General features: G+C 40.5%; 1 non-coding gene across 1 annotated transcript; it reads right to left on the reverse strand.

Annotated features, from left to right (window-relative positions):
• Positions 1-16,150: 16,150 nt before the first annotated feature.
• On the reverse strand, positions 16,151-16,314 carry LOC111726498. The gene has a single exon (XR_002774263.1). It is a non-coding gene; the product is annotated as a U1 spliceosomal RNA (small nuclear RNA).
• Between the last annotated feature and the right edge of the window lie 4,127 nt (positions 16,315-20,441).

Genomic DNA, 20,441 nt, shown 5'->3' on the forward strand with positions numbered 1-20,441 from the left:
GGGCATTTAGGTTGTTTCCACATTTTGGCGATTGTAAATTGAGCTGTGTTAAACAGTCTAGTACAAACGTCCTTATGATAAAAGGATTTTTTTTTTCTTCTGGGTAGAGGCCTAGTAATTGCAGCATCAAATGGAAGGCTTAATCTGAGTTCTTTGAGGATTCTTCCCTCCAAAAAGGTTGTATTAGTTTTCAGTCCCACCAGCAGTGTAAAAGTGTTCCCTTCTCTCCATATCTATGCCAGCATCTGCAGCTTTGGGACTTTGTGATGTGGGCTGTTCTTATTGGGGTTAGGTGATATCTCGGGGTCATTTTGATTTGTATTTCTCTGATGATTAGGGATGATGAACATTGTTTCATATGTTTGTTAGCCATTCATCCATCTTCCTTAGAGAAGGTTCTATTCATGTCTCTCGTCCAGTGATACATGAGATTATTGGCTCTTTTTTTGTTGATTCATTTGAGTTCCCTGTAGATCCTAGTTATCAAGCCCTTGTCCAATTCATAATATGCAAATATATTTTCCCATTCTCAAGGTTGTCTATTTGCTTTGGTTGTTGTCACTTTAGCTGTACAGAAGCTTTTCAGTTTAATTAAGTCCCATTTATTTATTTTTGTTGTTGTTGCAATTGCCATGGAAGTCTTTTTCATAAAATCTTCCCCCAGGCCAATGTCTTCAAGTGTTTTCCCCATACAGTCTTTGAGGATTTTTATTGTTTCATGCCTTAGATTTAAATCTTTTATCAGCTCGGCACCTGTGGCTCAAGTGGCTAAGGCACCAGCCACATACACCAAAGTGGCAGGTTCGAATCCAGCCCAGGCCCACCAAACAACAATGATGGCTGCAACCAAAAAATAGTCAGGTATTGTGGTGGGTGCCTGTGGTCCTAGCTACTTGGGAGGCTGAGGTAGGAGACTCGCTTGAGCCCAGGAGTTGGAGGTTGCTGTGAGCTGTGATGCCACAGCACTCTATCCAGGGGGACAGCTTGAGGCTCTGTCTCCAAAAAATAAATAAATAAATAAATCTTTTATCCATTTTGAATCCATTTCTGTCAGTGGTGAGAGGTGTGGGTCCAGTTTCCGTCTTTTACGTGTGGTTATCCAGTTCTCCCAGCACCATTTATTGAATAGGGATTCTTTTCTCCAGTGTGTGCTTGTTTGGTTTAGCACAGATCAGGTGGCTGTAAGATGTTAGTTTCATCTCCTGGTTTTCTATTCAGTTCCAAATGTCTATGTCTCTATTTTTGTGCCAATACCATGCTGTTTTGATCACTATGGCCTTGTAGTCTGGTGGAGTGATAGTCCCAGCTTTGTTTCTATTACTTCTAATCTATATTTTTATACAACCGGCAGCACAGTAGGTTTGTTTACCCCAGCATCACCATGAACACATGAGTAATATGCTGCACTGGGACATTATCACAGCTGCAATGTCACTAGGTAATAGGAAGCTTTCAGTTTCATCATAATGTTATGGGCTCACCATCACATACGAGATCCTTCCCTGACTGAACACTGTTGTGCAGAGCATGGCAAAAGATACCCAGGCTAAAGCTACTCACCCCCAATCTAACTGCCCTTTACACCCCCACCCCTGTTTGCCATGCTCAGCTTCAATCTGCATCTGAATCCAGCCACTGCCACCTATTCCTGCCTTAGCTTATATTCCCTCTGCCACTGAGTTCTCAACACACTCCTGTGTGAGGAGCTGCTCTCCGTGTCTCCATCGTAGGCAGCCTGTCAGGTGGTGACAAGTGTAGTACCTACTGTTTTATTTCTGAGTAAGGCCAAGGCTTGGACTCTGATAGTTGGGGCTGAAATTCTAACTTTGTGATTAAGAGTTCTACGTTTGAGGGCAACCTGTGTCCTTCTCCTAGCTCTGTTCATGCACAGAATGGAGACAACACCACTCAACTCATGGGACTTTTGTGAAGATTAAGTTCAGGGACATAAGATGCCAAGCTCCAGGCACAGGGGCAGTGCTGGGTCAGTTACACTCAGCCTCCTGTTGGGCACAGCACTGAATGCTGGCCAGCAGACAGGGAGCTTTTCTGATGACAAAGATGAACTCAGCAAGACTTAAGATTACAGGTTCACAACCCTGGATGCACAGCTAACTCACCAGGGGAGCTTTAAATATTCTGATGCTCAAGCCTCGTGCCAGACCAGTTAAATCAGCATCTTTCAAGTCCCAAAGCACAGGAGATAAGAAACCCTGAGCTTGTTCCCCTTGAGAATGGAGATGAGGAAGAGGAAGGGGAAAACTGGCTCCAGAATTGTTTGTTTTACTATAACCACACTCCAAAAATACAAACTCCTTCTCCAGGCTCAGGGTCCATAGTTCAGTGGTTAAGGGCACCGTTCACATGCACCAAGGCTGGTAGATTTGAACCTGCCTGGGGTCTGCTAAACAACAATGACAACTACAGAAAAAAGAATAGCTAGGTATAGTGGTGAACACCTGTAGTCCCAGCTATTTGGGAGGCTGAGGCAAGAGAATCACTTGAGCCCAGGAGTTTGAGGTTGCTGTGAGCTAAAACGCCATGGCACTCTACCGAGGGTGACAAAGTAAAATTGTCTCAAAAAACAAAAGAAAAAACTCCTTCTCCAAATACATTCATTCCATGCAGGTGGTGAACATTTAAATGACCTGCATGCCTTATCATATTTTATTGAACAAAACTGTCCATGGCTGACAGTACATCTTTGTAAGAGTTCACTGAACGCAAACAGGAACATGAGTAGGAACATTATCCTTTCCCAACTGCCCCGACATACACACACCTGCAAATCTAGAACACAGTATGTGTTGGTGTTTTATTTTTCCTATAGCCTGGACACTGCAAAATCCCCCCAAATAAAAGTTTCTACTAAGCCAAAAAAAAAAAAAAAAGCTTAATGGAATAGTTCAGAAGTTAAATCATCAAATTTAACACAAGTACAATTTAGTTATCCTTTCCTTAAAAAAGAAAAAGGGGTAAAATAGTATTCTTGCAGGAAGCATAAATTGTATTTGCTAGAAGTAATAGCAATCTCTTTAGCAATATCCCCTAGGACTCACTTCAGTCTATTTTCTTAAGTGCTAGATTTTTAAGGCTCTCTTGCATACCTCTCTCTTAGACACACTGAATTGAACATTCTAAATTCTGAGCACTTAGTGGTGTAAGATTGGTTGAAGATCTACCCCTAAAATGAATCTTTTTATTGTCATTATTGCTGTTATTCCCTGGGGAATAAGTTACTCACAAATCTATAAACCTAAATTTAAAGTTTCTTCTGTCCTCATAGTTACTGGTAGATTGATTGTTGCTCAACTATATTGACTGGTGACCCCCCTATCTCCATAGAATAGGAATATTTATCTGATTTTGGACTCAGCCAAAATGTGACTTGCTTTGTCAATGGGATAGTAGCAGATATAATATAAACAAAAGCTTAAAATGTGCTTATACAGATGTTCTTACCCTTTTGTGCCTCTAGCATCAATAAGAGAAGAGCTTAGGCCCAGAATGAGTGAACGTACAGGAGCAGATATGAATCCAACACGTGACGAGAACCTGGACTTAGGGAGACCAACTAACCAGCCAAGCCCAGTCTAGATTAGCCAACTTGTACACAAGCAACAAGTGTGTGGGTGAGAATGTATGACTTTTATTTAAACTACTATGTGTTTGGGATGGTTTGTTAAACAGCAATAGCTGTCTGATACATACTGCCAGACTTGGTACTGAATAAACAAAAATTTGTAGAGAAAAACTGGTTTGGAGATCCACTTCTTATGTTCAATCAAAAACATATTTTTGAAGAGAGATGCTAGGGCAAAAGATTCATTTTACCCTACAAAATAATCAAGCTATTGTAATCATCATTGAATGTCTATTGTTGGTACATGAAAGTAAAGCAAATAGTTATTTCTCTGAATATCCATTTTACATAGTGAAGTTTGTGTCTTTGAAGCAGCATGGAATAGTTGGCTACAGGTTCACTGTGATGTAATTATCAGTTTTGATAATGGTTGTAAAATAATATCATTATAGTTATCACTCACTGAGCACTTACTACATATACTTTGCCAATATTATCTCAAGCACTACCCTAAAGTAATTGCAATTATTTATGCCCATTTTAGAATGTTTAAGTAACATGCTGACAGGTACCAGGCTAGAAAGCAACAAAGCTAAGATTTGTCCCACATCTATCTAGTTCAAGAGTCAAACTCTCACTACTCCAAAAGTTAAAAAGACAAATGTCTAAGAAGAATGACACAAAAAGAATAAGGTCATTAACCTAGAGCTACCCCGGTGAAGGATAAGTCATGACATAAATCTCTCTGACAAAATGTGGCTCTCTGGTTCTCTTCTTCCACCGCTCATCTTGAGTTAATATCTCAGGTGTAAATATTCAATGCAATTGAACAACTACTGTTTGGGCCCTAGTAGGTACCAGACCTTATGATCAGGCTGAGAGTTACAGTTAAGTGTAAGACACAGTTACTTCTTTTTAAGAGCTTTCAGTATAGTAAATAATTGATGTTGAAAACATCCTACCCTAAAATCCCAGTGTGAGCTCGATCGTGTTCTAAATCCAGGGCGAACAGATGTTCCGACTAATGACTGCTGGGGTGGGAAGAGGGTGAGGGTTGGGGAGTTAGTTACATTTACTCACTGAGAACACTCATTCCTTTCTGAAGGCAGCCAGCAGCCAAAAAAGAAGACAAATTCTAAATTAAAGGGGAGCTCAAGCTGTGCAAGACTGCTGATTAGAGTGAGAGCTGAAAGATAACGGCTGCACAAACGCTGAGCTCCCGTCCACGTGCAGGAGCCAGAGGAGCGGAGCACCCAGGCCCTGTGGCTTGCCCACGAGTGTGGTTGGCCAACAGACAATCAATTAAAGGGGAAAAGGACTATGGTTCTGTTGAGTTTTATAAGACTTTCTCCTCTAGAAAAGGATTAAAAGTTTCCTAGATCTAGGTATTTTGCTTATGTGAAAAATCAAATTGTGGTTCAATGTTGTTATGATGCTACTACCCACATGGGTCAAAATTGTGACTGTATCAAGACTTTAGAGATCACAACTGATACAAACACGGGACTCTCTTTCACAAACAAGTTGACATTTTCCAGCCCTTCTTTTTTATATCTAGCCAAAAAGCAGGCCTCAGCTGAGCTGCCTCTACGTTTCCACATCATTTAAAAAGGAAGAAAAAGGGAGTTTGCTAAAGCCATTTCGCAAGCGGGATGGGCTATGTCAAAAGGTATTTATTGAGAAGAGAAAGCATCCAGTGTTCCATAATTTTCCTTCTCAATTGAAAATAAACTGTTCCAATCCTAATTGTTTCATAAACAATTACCATCAGAGTGTATTGATATAATCCTGCAAAGAAAGCCCAGACCTAGTTATCAAACCCTGTATATAATCAAATATTGTATCTCTCCTTGCAGAAGAAAGTCAAATGTGTACTAAAATTTATTTTATGCATAAATCTAATTCTCATTCCAAATGTGACATCATACCGGCAGTAACCCTCGCTACCTTTTTGTAAGTTATTTAACTGATGGGAATTTCAGCTTTCTTCACCATAAAATAGGAGTAAGAAACCTACTGAAAGAATTATTGTAAGAGTTGGAAAAAAGACACATAAGGCAATTTGCAAGACAGAAAAGTCAATAAATGGTACCTGTTATCATTGATGTTATTAATACTTCTCATATTTAAAATTCTATTATTGCTTCTGTATCTTAATTATTTTTTTCCTATGTTCTTATAGGATAGTCTCCTCCTGAACATGAAAGTTGGAGTGAAATTGTGCTAACTACATATCACCTTGTTGTGCGTTGTGCTACCTTTGGGTTTCTAACGGTGCTGCTCTTACCTATGATGCTACGAGTATAAGTAACTGGAGTGCACAACCTGAGCCCCTTCTAACTCCCAAGTTTGCGGGGCCTTCCTAGTACCTAGGCATTCTGTGTCTGATTTGCTCAGATTTAGGCTTGACTGTTTCTTTAAAGTTAATGACAACTTCAAACTCTGCCAGTGACAGGGCCAAAGAAGTCTCAGCAGCCAGCCATCCCCCTGGTTAAACTTTTTGTGAGTGGCAAACTGGCTCCTCTCTTACTAGTTCACAATTAGCTAGCCAGGGGTATGAATACGCTTGTGAACACCCAGGCTACCAACACCAGGCAGTCCAAGCTGGCACTCAACTTGGGTATGCTCCCTTCCTGAACCAAGTCATCACCAGCCTCACGTCTTAGCACAAATAACGTAAGTGACTGGTCATTATCTTAGCTTAGAAAACCCTTCGCCAAAAAGGAATGTTAGCATAGTCAGAAAAATAATCTAACATTATTTTTTCATGATAGATTAGGCTAAAAACACATTGCTTTTTTCATCCAAACTCCTGTTTGTCTTCTTTGCAAACCAGCAACTCCCTTCTGTCTTTCCACCTAAGAAAGAGCTTAGTGAGTCAAGGTGTTCAGAATCTTGTTTTCCTAGCCAGCGTCCAGGTCCCCTTCCTTTGATTCTTTCAGGGAGCACACGTGGTCTCAGTGGGACCACTATTCAAGATGCCCTGCTCTGCAACAATGGACCCATCTATTCTCCTGCTGATGTATGTTTCAGTGTTTCCAGTTTTTTTGTTATTGTGAAAAGACTGGAATTACTGAGAAAAAAATATATAATTTTTTTTTTGCTTTTTTTTTTTTTTGGTTTGTTTGTTTTTAGAGACAGAATCTTGCTCTGTTTCCCAGACTAAAGTGCAATGCACAATCATAGCTCACTGCAACCTTCAAATTTGGGGCTTAAGTGATCCTACCCCAGCCTCTCAGCCTCCCAAGTAGCTAGGTGCCACTGTGCCCAGATAACTTTTTTATTTTTTTGCAGAGTTGAGGACTCAGTATGCTGCCTAGGCCTATCTTGAACTCCTGGTTTCAAGTGACCCTTCCACTTCAGCCTTTCAAAGGGCTGAATAATCTTTTGGGAATTAAGTTAACTAAGGTGGGTTTCTGTTGCTTACAACTACAAAGTATTAGCTGATCTATGTGGGATACAGAAAATGCCCAATTACCAAGCATCATTATTTATAGATATAGTTTAATGTTCCTTATTAGGTACAATTATCATGAAAGTATAGGACTTTAAGGAATTCCCAAGGTCACCCAAGAGCACCATTCTGCCATCACAAAGACAAGTTACTGTACTCTTGTTAGTTTTCAGTCATCTACCAGTTGAGAATCTAATTACAAAAAGACTTTAAGCAACTGACTTCTCCTTCTCATCTCATTAGAGTGGAATAGATAGATAGTTGTTGCCTTGCTAGTTTTTTTTTTTTTTTTTAAAGTCAGGAGTGATACAAATTGCTAATAAATATTTGCAAAGATGCTCAAACTCATTAGTAATCACAGATATGCAAATTAGGACCACAATGAGATAGCATTTGTGCCCTAGATTGACATAAATTAAGACATCTTATAATATCAAAGATTAGAAGATAGGGATCTATGGGGACTTCTATTCATATATGTCGGGATAGGAAAGCAAACTGGTACATAGTGCAACTACTTTGGGAAAAAATGTGGTCTTTTGTGGTAGAATAGAATATTCATGCACACTACAACTCAACGTCACACTCCAGAGGAACTGCTGCCTGTGTGCCCCAGCAGAGAGGGACAAGAACATTTACAGCAGCAAAACCAGGAACCAATCAAATGCCCACCCTCAGGAGAATGGATGAGCAAATTGTAGTATAGTCACATAAAGGAAAATTAGAAAGCAGGGGAAATAAATGCACTAGAACTTCACAAACAACATGGGGAGATCTTCAAAACAGAATATTGGATTAAAAAAAGCAAGTCCCAGCAAAGGATGCAAGGTACACCATTATCAGAAAACTCAAAAAAGAATCAAAACCAAGCAACACACTCTGTGGAGGGGTGGGTGGATGTCTGAATGATTTTTAGTAAAGCAAGCAATATTAAGCACAAAGTTTAAGATATGGAATCGGAGAGGACGTTGTACACAAATGATATTTGTGGCTCTCTCAAAAGTGGGCGTTGAGTCCGCAGTTGGTCATTTCATTATTCTGCTTCATTTCTTACATGTATGTTAATGTCGCCTCACACGGGAAAACTACAATAAAGGAAAATATTCTGAAAGTAACAGCTTCGTGCAAGGACGTGACAAAAGAGAGAGATGCTGCACAGATCCACAAGTAACATCGTAGAAATTGGGGGTATTTTCTGGGTTGCCTCTCACCCAGTAACTTAATGACGTCTCTTACTCCGCTTATTTGTTCGGTTTGGCTTTTGTATCTTGCTCACTGTATGTCTTCTCACCGGCCTCTTTCCATGGGAGCAGCCTGGAGCAGTCTAAACCACTAGTCCTATAAACTAAGATAAGTAGAGTGAGGCGGTAACGGATCTCTTATGATTTTGCTAGTCGCACGTGTTTAACGCGTACATTTCCTTCATAAAGCAAGAAGCCATTTCTATCAGAACCACCGAGTTAATGTATTTCCTTCCTTTCCAATCTCCCAACCCCATACACTAACCAAGCCCTCTGGGAAAAAAGCTTTTATCTTATCAGAGACCTATACTTTGGGGATAATGCAGCAATATTTTATTATTGCTGCTAATATGTGCATGTGGCTACTGTAGAGGCAAAGAACATTGCTTTGTTCTACCCAGGCACAAACCTACACTGGCCAGTTTGAGTGGCTTCTTTCCTCTGGCAGCTGCCTTCCTGAAGGTCTGTAAGTGCCTTGTTCCAACAGAAAGCCTTTGGAAGCAGTTCCTGCCCACTAAACACAAGAGAAAAGAAAGATATCTCTGTGTAAGGCAGTTGCAACTAAAACTGTTCCTGTGCATGAATTTCAAGAGTGTGGGAAGAGCTTTGGTCTCTCCAAGTTTAGAAAGGTGACAAAGTGTTAACAATTATAATGCCAGGGCTGAAAAATAGGCCAGAAATGGATTAAGTGGTCTGACATACACATCAAAAAAAAAGTGGTTTTCCGGGTAAATCTTTGTCTCCGCTACTCCTCTACTCCTATCAACTCAATAAAAACTTGGATTGAAGCACTAATCCATATTTATATTATCCTGTTATGCTATGCTGAAAGCAGCCCAATTTGCTAATAGCGTGATACTCTCTGCGGCATTTCCCCCAGGCCTAATACCATTCAATTCCTTCTTAGGGTTGCTTTCTCCAAGGAATGCTGATTGAGAGCCGGACTGCCTTTAACACATCCAATTTCTAAAGTATTGCTTCAAATGCTTTCTTCCTTGGGAATAAAATAAATAGGGAACAACAACCATAACAACACAAAGTGAGTAGACAGCACAGAATCTACACTGAATCCCCGTGGCATACTAATATAAGATCGTTGACTAAAATGGCACTCCTCATATTCATATGAGTCTCTTTAAAAAATAATGGGTTGTTTCCCCATAGAGTCTACTCTCACCATGGAGAATTTAAAAAGAAAAAAAGAATAGCCATCCTAAAGATAGTAGGTCATTCAAGAAGACCAGGTTTTGCTGAAGTAACAAATAAAACCACATAGCGCGAAGACTTCTAACACAAAGGTCCATTTCTTACTCTATGTATCCTACACAGGTAGGTGGATGGCTCACCTGCACATCAACCAACTCCGAGACCCAGATTTATAGAGCCCACACCATCTGAAATGTTGCAGATTGCTAAGCCTGGGGGCAAAAACACTACTGAGAACTCCTGTATGGGCTCTTACAATGTACAATAGACGTTCCCGTCCCATTTCAGTGATCAGAGCCATAGCTATCCTTGGCATTAAGAAAGCAAGAGAGTATAGAGTATGCTACCAACTGCCTGGAAGTAGAAAAAAAAACAAATACTTCATAGACAACAGATACTGAAATCCATCTTTCAAGGACTTTCCGGAATTGTGTTCCTCCCAAGATGGAGGGTGGACATGTGTTTTCAGATGGATTGACTTTTAATACTTTGGTAAAGCACCTATTTGATGCTGATGAAAAAGTACGGAGCGCGTGGAGATACTCATTAAATCACAACCTAACTCTGCAGTTGATGTTCTGAATGGATGGTTACTACTTCCAGACCCCTGAATAAGGTTCTCAAAACAATTTAATAACGTGAGCCCAATGATACAGGTACTTTGCAAATTCTAGCTAGTAGTAGACTTTCCATTTCTAATATGCAGACTGAAGTGAGCCTTTTCAGAGGACATTTTACCTTCTGAATTAATATCTAACAAAAAAACCTCAAGCTATGAGTACAGAGCAAAATTATTCATTATTTTTAAGGGGCCAAGAAAAGAAAATGTTGTAACTGGGAACTTTAAAAGATGAATGTGAAAAGCCAAAATGCTATAAATGTTCTCTATATGCCAGAAACGCCTGAACTTTCCATTTTTACTAAATTACATCCAATGTAAGCGCATTTGGCCTTTTCCTTGCTTCCTCATACTGTGATATTCCAATCAAACTGCTTCAATATAAACTAAATCTTGATCCGATACTATTATCTCAACCAGAAGCTCATTTTAAAGCACTATAACCTTTAATGAGATATATGTACAATAGGTATGAGCAGTGATATACCTAAAAAGCCGTTTCCCCAGAAAAGGAAGATATATTTAATGCATTATCCTAGCATCACCTTCACGTTCCACTTGCCAGGGAACTCGGGCCAATGGCCTTTGTGAGTTCTCAAGGAGGGGGTGGCTCCGCCAGAATCACTTCTTTCTTTCACATAATACCTGATTTCTCCAGGACAGGAGGAGAAGGAGCACAGGGCCCATGAAGCATCATTACAACCTTCCCTTGGCATTAGAGGTTGGCAGTAGGGAGAGGCGAGAAGTAGACTCCTGTAAAATCTCCCTCCAGCTGTGGTCCCAGCTACTCGGGAGGCTGAGGCAGGAGAATTGCCTAAGCCCAGGAGTAGGAGGTTGCTGTGAGCTGTGATGTCACGATACTCAACAAGGGTGATAAAGTAAGACTCTGCCTCTTAAAAAAAAAAAAAAAAAAAGGAAAAAAAACTCCCTCCAGCATCAGTATTAGGGAAATGTCCTTGCTGGAGAGAAGAAATCAGAGTGTTTTCTGGAAAGAGCCACATGGTTAATTTTTTGGCTTTGCAGGCCACAAGGTCTCTGTTGCCACGATCCAATTCTGCCACTGGAGCATGAAAGAAGGCACACACTATAAATAACAAATAGGCATGATTATGTATAATAAAACTTTATTTGTAAAAACTAGAGACTGGCCATCTCTAGTTCATGACTACAATTCGCTGCTTTCTAGGGAAGAAATAACGCCTAGTGCCCTGGGCCCGCCCGCTTCTCCTCTTCCTTCATGCCCACGTCACCACCCTTCATTATTTGCTTCTTTCTTTAATCAAAGCTACATTTTCTCTCTTCAGATATTTCTCTCCCTGCACCACCATGATTGCTGAGTCCTGTAGACAATATTTCAGGGAACTTTTTTCCCTTATTGTTTAGAAATGGATGCGTATTTCCCCCTAAATCCCATCCGTCAACATCACTTATTAGCTAATAACATGTGGAATGCTTCACACCAGGTCTGCAGGCAGTAGAAGAGGAAGTAGCAGTCAGCCGTCGCCTCAAGCAGGCAACACCTTCTTTGGAAGTGTCATGAGAGGAAGTAACTTTACATTTTTTCTGACAGAAACATGAATATGCGTGTAATCACCGGTGAAAGAAGGCTCGCGAGAAATAGGTGTTCAGAGTTAGAAAGGTAACCCGCTCCTCTCAGAACTCAGGGCAGCAGGACAGCCCAAAGGCTGGAAGGGCTGGACAGCCTCAGAGAGGGGCCTTGTGTGGAAAAGAGAGAAAACCCACCAAATGCGTTGTGGTGAGTGAATTCCTAAGGACGTTTGCCCAAATAAAAGTAACCTGTGTTGAAAACAAATGGGCAAAAACTGAATTAAACAGATTTCTTTTCCAGGGGACTCCTCAAAGCTATGGAAACGTGTTATAAGTCTTTAAAACAGAAGCAACACCAAATACTTCAATTCCAAGATTCGTGTTTATTCTTTACACTTCCAACATTTGTGAAATTGGGCTGCATCTTACAAACAATAGCGGGACGAGGTTTAATTAGCACTGCTGTTTCTTCTTTAGTAGTCCATAAAAATTGTGTGTCGTACCAGCAGAAGTTTCTGACATTCTATGAAATAAGATAGTGTGGTTCCTTCTTGATTCATTTGGCCAACGTCTTTTCCACAGCACACATATTAGCAGCTCTCAAAACTATATTCTGAAGAACACCAGCCCAGGAAATGTTATCTGTGCATATTTGAACAAACTTATAGGTCACACAATTGCTTTCAAAATCTCCCATAACTCCTCTCTAACAGGCACACTTTTCCTTCTCTCCACCTGGAAATACACACCCCCATACGCCCTTGGGGCTTTGTTGTTGGCTGTTTCCTCCTCAGTTGCAACCTATGTGCTTGTGTTGACTTGTTTATATGTTGGTTTGTTAAAAAAAAGAGAAGCCAGTAGCAAGCTGGCCGACTTTTACACCAATCGAGAAGAAATAGTGTTCCCTATAATTTATTTAGCCTTAAATCTCCTTTGGCCAAATTTTATCTCTATTGAGGGCATATTTGTCCCCATGCACAGTGCTCACTACCTGAATTTGTCCTCAAACACGAAAACTTACCCTTTGCAATGTAAAGCCAAAGACACACAGTTAGAAACGTTCTGGTCATTTATTGAAGGCAGCTCTTACTATAATGCATTGCCCAGCCCATCATGGGCAGTGACCACATCCTACACTTTATTTTTAACTCACCCCAGGCCTAAGCAGCCCTTCAAAGGGTGGTCGATTGTTACGGACTCGCTGATAAGAATTCATTTGCTGTTGAGATTTCCCATAAGGAGGGGTATTCTCTTCCTTCTTTTAGAAGTTTCTGTTAATGTGATACCACCCTAGGGTCTAAGAGATCTCAGCTAATGAATTTTTGAATGGACCCTGGTCATTTGGTCCAAACTACATCTTCTCTCACAAGGTCAGCTTGATGATGCTGGACAAAGCCCATCCTCATGGAGAGGGTATTAGGTTCAGATTTTGAGAATTCGTAACAAAAGAAGGGAAAAAATGTTTTCTGATGGACCCCCAACAAATACAAAAATAGGGCATAAAAACCAAAACAGTAGCTTCTAACACACAAGTCATAATTATAAAACCCTACCAGATAGAGCACAAAGGGGGCCTGGCTCCATCATCTCCTCGGCCACTCCACAGGCTCCCCGGCTGCTGGCAGGGGTGAGGGCGGTGGTGCCAGCAACAGGGCCCTGCAGAGACAACTGAAGCTTCTTTCAGAAGTCACAAGTAGAAAGTCACTGAAAGTTTTTCCCAAACCACAAAACTAACTCAGACAACACCTGCCCGGCATGCAGTACAAATTCCTGCCATGGGTTCTGCTCCAGGTAGGGGGCAAAGAAGGGCTTTTCTTAATTCCTGGTCAGCTCTGGAGACCGGAGGAAGCAGGGATGAACAAGACTGCCTCTCTCAGATTCCCGTCCTCTTCCTCATTCCGTCAGCAGTTCTGATTCTATTCCTTGGCACGTAGCTCAGAGCTCACCTGCCAGCAGCACACCGGACCCTTTCCCTTTGCCCCTCCCCCCACTCCCTCTCTGGTCTTTCTTCTCTCCTTTCTGATTTTCTCTGAACTAAAAGCGGACAGACAGGAGGAAACAGTGTGAAGAGTTTGAGAAACATGGCCAACAATTGTTCCACTTCTTCTTTTTCCTGCTTCGGTGTCTGTTCCCAGAAGAAAATGTGAAGCAGGGAAGATACTCAGCTGAAGGTCTCAGGGATGAGTTCCAATTCCAATTTTCCATCAGAACTCAGAAGTCAGTTGAGCTATATGTATAAACTCAGCATCATCGCCTCTTCTTTCATGGTTGGTCAAAGAAAGAAAAGGAAAGAGAGATGGAGAGAAGGAGGGAGGGATGAAGGGAGAGAGAAAAGAAAAAAAGCCTAAGTGTGCCCCCAGCGACACAATAGCGCCTTCTGCTGTGAGCACCCTGGGCTCTCCACAGGGCCGCACAGGACTGGGCAGAAGTCCCCTTCCCAGCCTAAGTCTGAGAAGGTGAGAAGGCCTGGGCACACTCGTTGGGGTCAGCTCTGCAAGTGAAGACTTGTGAGGTGCCCATGACCGCTGCCTTGGAAGCCAGATCACGGTCATTGCAGCAGACAATTCAGGGGTCCAGAGTGCCCAGATCATGGTCTAGATTACAGAAAGGACATGGGCTCTATGAGGGACTGTACCTTGGCTCTACAGACTGTCGCTCAGTGGGGCTGAAGATGGTCAGAATGGGCCTTCCAAAGCATGAGGCCAGGAACAGGGCTTGTCCTGCCCTGGTTGCCAACCTGCTAAACACACATTCTCTAGGAGGTCTCCTGGGCATCACAGGCAGAAGTGAATCCACTCTCTCTCTCTGTCTGCCCCCATCCCCCCTTTAAGATGCACATTGCTTTACAATGTTAGAGACGTTGTTATGGTATACGTACATGAGCATATAAATACACTCATCAGAGCTTGCTCGTAGTTTCCTTGAATTTAGGAACAATGTCCCGTCCCTTTTTGTATCCATCCCTGACCTAACACAGTCCCAAGGACATTAGCCAGCACAAAAATGCATGAGGATAAACGCTGTTTTTAGAAGCCTATTCTAAAATTATCGAGTGCATTTTTGCCTTCAATGTATAAAGATTATATCATACACACGCATATATAAGAGACCACAGCCTGAATGCTTCTCATCCCCGTACACTGGCTTGGTTCGTGCATATATTCTTACCACTCTTGAATCAACCCCCTGAGGGTCTCGTGCCCAATGTACTGTGTGACTCTGGTTCTCTATTTTTCCCCAAGACTCACAGAGTTACCTAGTACTTTAAGAGCACTTGAAATTGGGTGATTTCAGGTTTGCAACAGTCCCAAATGCATGAGTTTATACATCCATAAGAAGAGCTCACAGTTCCTATATTTTCTGGTTTTTCAGCATAGTATGCTGGTTTCCATAAACAATTTTGGTTTTTACCAACTTGATCTTTTATTAAAGCTTCTCTATGTATTAAACTCCAGAGAACTGCTTGTGGGAACAGAAATGTGCCAGAAAATACAACTATAGAAATGGGGGCGGGGGCCCAAACAAGCCATCATGCTGATGGGAAAAGTACGTGTTTCTAGGTGGACTCTCTGACTGCAAGGCAGAAATAATGTAAAATTCTCTGCACTGAGGACACTAGCAATTCCCTATTGCCAATGTTTTGTGTTCTTTGTTTTTTTCCTAATAAGAAGAGAATCTCAAAGCACTGAGACAATTGTCCCATTAAAAAAACAGAATTAACTATCCATTCTCCTCCTCCCCCAATCATCTCGCCAACAGCTACCCACAAGAACCATTTATATTTACATTAAAAATGATTTGGCCTATGTACACCGCGCTGTTTGGCAGGAAAGATGGCTGTTCACTTATAATTAAGTTTCAGCATAAATGACATCATTCAAGAGGGTAAGCATCCCTACTCCCTCCCTGCTGCTGGCTCTCTCATATTATACCAGGAATAGATGCAGGCTCAGATGGTTTTTCTGCTTTCTCATCAATGGATAGTTCTACAGGAACTCAGTCACCTCTGAAAACCTGAAGGAAATTCTTCCTCTCTAACTCATCGGATAATTTCTGCCACCTAATTCATCTTGGTTCTTTGCTTTCAGACAAGGAGGAAGAGGTGTGAATCCTCATCCCAAGTAAGGGCTGTAGACCAGTAGCCTCACCTGGAAGTTAATCAGAAATGCAGGATTTTGTGGTCCCAAATGCATACAAATAGATCAATGTAATATTCCATAAAAAAATAATAAGGGACAAAAATTATGATCATCTCAATAATGAAGAAAACATTTGACACAATCCAATAAAACCCTTCTGTGATGAAACACACACACATACACACACAGCCCTAACAAACCAAGAATAGAAGGGAACTTCCTGACTCTAATAAAGGGTATCTGCCAAAAACCTACAGCTCACCTCACAATTGCAAAAGATGGAAAGCTTTTCCCTTAAGATCAGGAATAAGACCAAGTTATTTGCTGTCACGACACCTATTTATCTTTTTTTTTTTCCCTCAGGGGATAGCGCGAACGCAGTCCCCCACTACCACAAATTATGCAGTTGAGTTTCCCACATTTGGGGAAATCACAAGGGTCAGCACAACCGAAGTGCAATGGATGAGCCTCGCCCTGGGAAAACCACCTTCGTGATCATGGTATCTCCCCTGCCAGGTAAGTATGACGACACCTATTTATCATTGTACTGGGGACTCAATCCAGAGCAAATCAGACAAGAAAGAGAAATAAAAGGTATCCATATTAGAAATGAACAAATAGGACTATCTTTATTTACAAATGGCATGATCTTGTTTATCTGCAAAACAACTATTAGAACTAATAAACAAGTTCAGTGAGGCTCCAGCGTGCAACATCAATAGAAGAAAATCAGCCATGTATCCATACATTAGCAATGAAAATAGAATTAAGGAAGCAATTCCATGTACGATAGCATCAAAAAGAATACATTTAACAACAAAGTGCAAGACTTACATATGAATGCTCATAGTAGCATTATCCCTAAGAGCTAAAAAGTAGAACAGCCCAAATGCTTACCAAGTGATGAATAAATCAACAAAATAAGGTGTATTGGGCAGCGCCTATGGCTCAAGGAGTAGGGCGCCGGCCCCATATGCCGAGGGTGGCAGGTTCAAAACCCAGCCCTGGCCAAAAAACTGCAAAAAATATATATATATGGAGTATACATAGAGCAGGATATAATTTAGCCATGAAAATGAATGAAATACTAACACATATCATGACATAGATGAACCTTGAAAACAGTTTGCTGAGTGAAAAAGGTCAGCCACATAAGGTCACACAGTGTGTGATTCCACTTACTGTACATGATGTGTCCAGAAGAAGCAACTCACGGAGAAAGAAAGTAGGTTAGTGGCTGCCAGGGACTTGGTACAGAGGGGAATATGGGTAACTGCTAACAATAACAGAGCTCCTGTGGGGGGATGAGGAAATAATCTTGAGTTAAAGAGTGATAGCACAGCTTTGTTGCACAGCTTTGTGAAATTCCCAAAATGCACTGAATTATACCATATTAAAGTGTGACTATCATGAAATTGTATCTTAATTTAAATTAAAAAAAAAATCCTACCTCCCCTTTGCAACTATTGCTTCTCTTACTTTACAAAGAGAATGGTATCTCTTCTCCATCACAAGTCTCATGGCGCATTTCCTGGGATATGCCACCATATAAGGAATGATTCCAAATATTAGTGTCTTGATAAAGTGAATGATCCTAAAAAAATCCTTAGATATTCATGAAACCACAGGAAGAATTAATCAAGTCATCAGATAATACAGCAATAAAAATCTATTTTGGGCTCGGCGCCTGTGGCTCAAGCAGCTAAGGCGCCAGCTACATACACCTAAGGTGGCGGGTTCAAATCTAGCCCAGGCCTGCCAAAACAACAATGACGGCTGCAATTAAAAAATAGCCAGGCCTTGTGGCAGGTGTCTGTGGTTCCAGTTACTTGGGAGGCTGAGGCAGAAGACTCGCTTGAGCCCAGGAGTTGGAGGTTGCTGTGAGCTGTCATGCCATGACACTCTACCCAGGGGGATAGCTTGAGGCTCTGTCTCAAAAAAAAAAAAAAATCTGTTTTGATGGCATATCACAATATGATTTTTAACATAATTCAAAATGATTTCAAAAACCTGAGTGGCAAACTAGGCATGATGGCTCACGCCTGTAATCCTAGCACTCTGGGAGGCTGAGGTGGGTGGATTGCCTAAACTCAGAAGGTCAAGACCAGTCTGAGCAAGGGAGAGACTCTATCTCTAAAAATAGCCAAACACTGTGGTGGGCATCTGTAGTCCCAACTACATGGGAAGCTGAGGCAGGAGGATTGCTTGAACCCAAAAATTTTGAGGTTGCCGTGAGCTATGATGCCACAGCACTCTACCCAGGGTGACAGAGTGAGACTCTGTCTCAAAAAAAAAAAAAAAAAAAAAAAAACTGAGTGACACTGCTATTCCAAAATCCCTTCCACTCTCATGTACTTATTTGTGTGAACAAGTTTTCTCAAAATTTAGATCTATAACAATGAAAAGTAGAAATAAGATTGAGGTTGAAATCTCCCTCAGTCTGGTAACAATATTCTTCCACAATACATGAACTGACTGAAAAAAAAAAGAAAGTTTTATCCATTTCACTAAGAGATATGTTTCCAATAAATTTTACTGCTTAATAATAGTTTTTTAAACTTTGAAATGTATTTTTATTGTTTTTGATCAATTGCATGCAATAGGTATTTGTAATATTAAGAATATTTTAATGCTTCAAGTCTATGATTACAGGAAATTTAAAAATTAATAATACTTAAATTTATATGCATATTTTTCGACAGAGAATTATGATTGAATAATCAATACAAAGCTTTAAATCATAAAACATATTACATTAAGGTAAAATTCTGTGGAGGAAATGAAATATAAGTTCAAAGAGAGCAGTAACAATATAAAATTCCAACCGTTAAAGAAAACGTTCCTATATTTTGAAATAAAATTTTGATTTCACGGTATCTATGTATATATGAGGGTAAAGTAAAAATGTAAAAAGAAATTTCTTATGAAAAGTTTCAAACATAAAAATAGTCTTAGAGAAAGGGTTTGTGTTAAGACTGCATATATCTAGAAACCATCATAAGGGCTGCATGCAGGTCGTTTATTTTAGGATGTAACAGGGAAGGAGTGAACGCCCACCCAAGCTGATCACACAGTAAAACCTGGTGTGTGATCCCACAAGGGCCCCCCAGAGAAGCCATGTAAGTTCCCGTGCCCCATGAACCAAAAACTATGCCAGGATGAGTTAACGTCCTTGCACTTCCCAATTTCTTTCCCATCAGAATGAAGTGGGAGCTTCCTGCAGGCGCCCTATGGTGCGGCTGAGACCTCAGACTGATGAAGGCCTTACTCCAGCACTGGGTGGTAAGCACAGAAGACGTGTGATGCATGAACTACACAAACGGGGTGATACAATGAGCACCCACGTGCCCAGCATAAAGCATCAACAATTATTTTGCTTCAACTATATCGCTACCTATATCTTTAACTGCTATTGTGTTTTAAGTAAATCCCAAAGATCGTGCCATTTCATCTGTCTATACATTTCAACAGGGATCTCTAAAAAACAATGACTCTTCTTAGCATAATCTCCATCACAGTAGCCTTGGATTTTCTATGGCCTCTAGACATAGTGTATGATTTTATTTATAACTTTCTAATCAGCCACTCCTCGAATTGCTGAGGTTAACAACCCAATCTAACCAAGTACGAGTACCTAAAATCCTGTCTACATTTATTTACGACTTTAGTCTTACTTGGACTTGGCCTGTTGGTTCCAGGGAGAGCAAAAGGCAAAAGACAAAAGCCACGAGAAGAAACAGCAACAACAAAACCCACAAAACCCGCAACTCTCAGTTACTAAGCAAGAAAGAGAAAAAACAAAGTGTCATAAGCCACATTCTCCTTTTTCCCTCTCAAAGAGCAATCAAAGTTTTCTCATAATTATTTACTTTTAAAATAAAATTTTAAAATTTTAGGAAGACTGGAATAATATATTTTTATTTTTATTTTTTTTTCTTACCTACTTGGAATGCCTCTTAACTTTCCAGTTATGATTGATAGAATGTCTCTATGCATATGTACTCAAAGTACAATACAATCAAAGGAATTTGTAATGAATTGTGATGCGTTCTGGGATTTTCTGACACCCTTGTTGACAAACATACTGACTGTTACCTTATATATCGGGTCTCTAGCTTCCCTCTGGCGATTCATCTAACTACCGATTAGGGATGAGAATGTGTATTCAATCCACGTTTAGAACCCACCAATACTCCACAGGTATAGGGTTACAAACCAACTTGAATCTTTTTGGTGTGCAACTTTGTTTATTCTTGGCAAAGCTCAAAAAACTTAACAGGGCTCAAAAGATTTCTTGGACATGGGGTTTAAGAAAAAGTATTTTGATGAGTAAAGCATAAATGAACCAGAACCCATATGGATCAAATTTTCCTCAAAATGCACATGGGTTTAATAATTAATGGAAAAAGTGCTTCTAGCATACATTTCAGGTTTTATCAAACCCCAAGTATTTGGGAAAAAATAGTTTGATAGTTTCAAAGAACCCAAACTCTGATTTGATGCACCCACATTAACATCTCTTGATGTTGAATAAAAATGAGAACTATTTAGGTGTAATGGAAAACAGAAACAGAACTTGTTTAAAAATTATGTGAATTGAAGAAAATAACATAATGCTACAAAGTTCATCTTTGTGCCTATTTGTTTTCTT

The sequence above is a fragment of the Otolemur garnettii genome, unplaced genomic scaffold (assembly GCF_000181295.1).
Source record: "Otolemur garnettii isolate 467f Iridium unplaced genomic scaffold, OtoGar3 scaffold00068, whole genome shotgun sequence".
Classification (NCBI taxonomy): domain Eukaryota; kingdom Metazoa; phylum Chordata; class Mammalia; order Primates; family Galagidae; genus Otolemur; species Otolemur garnettii.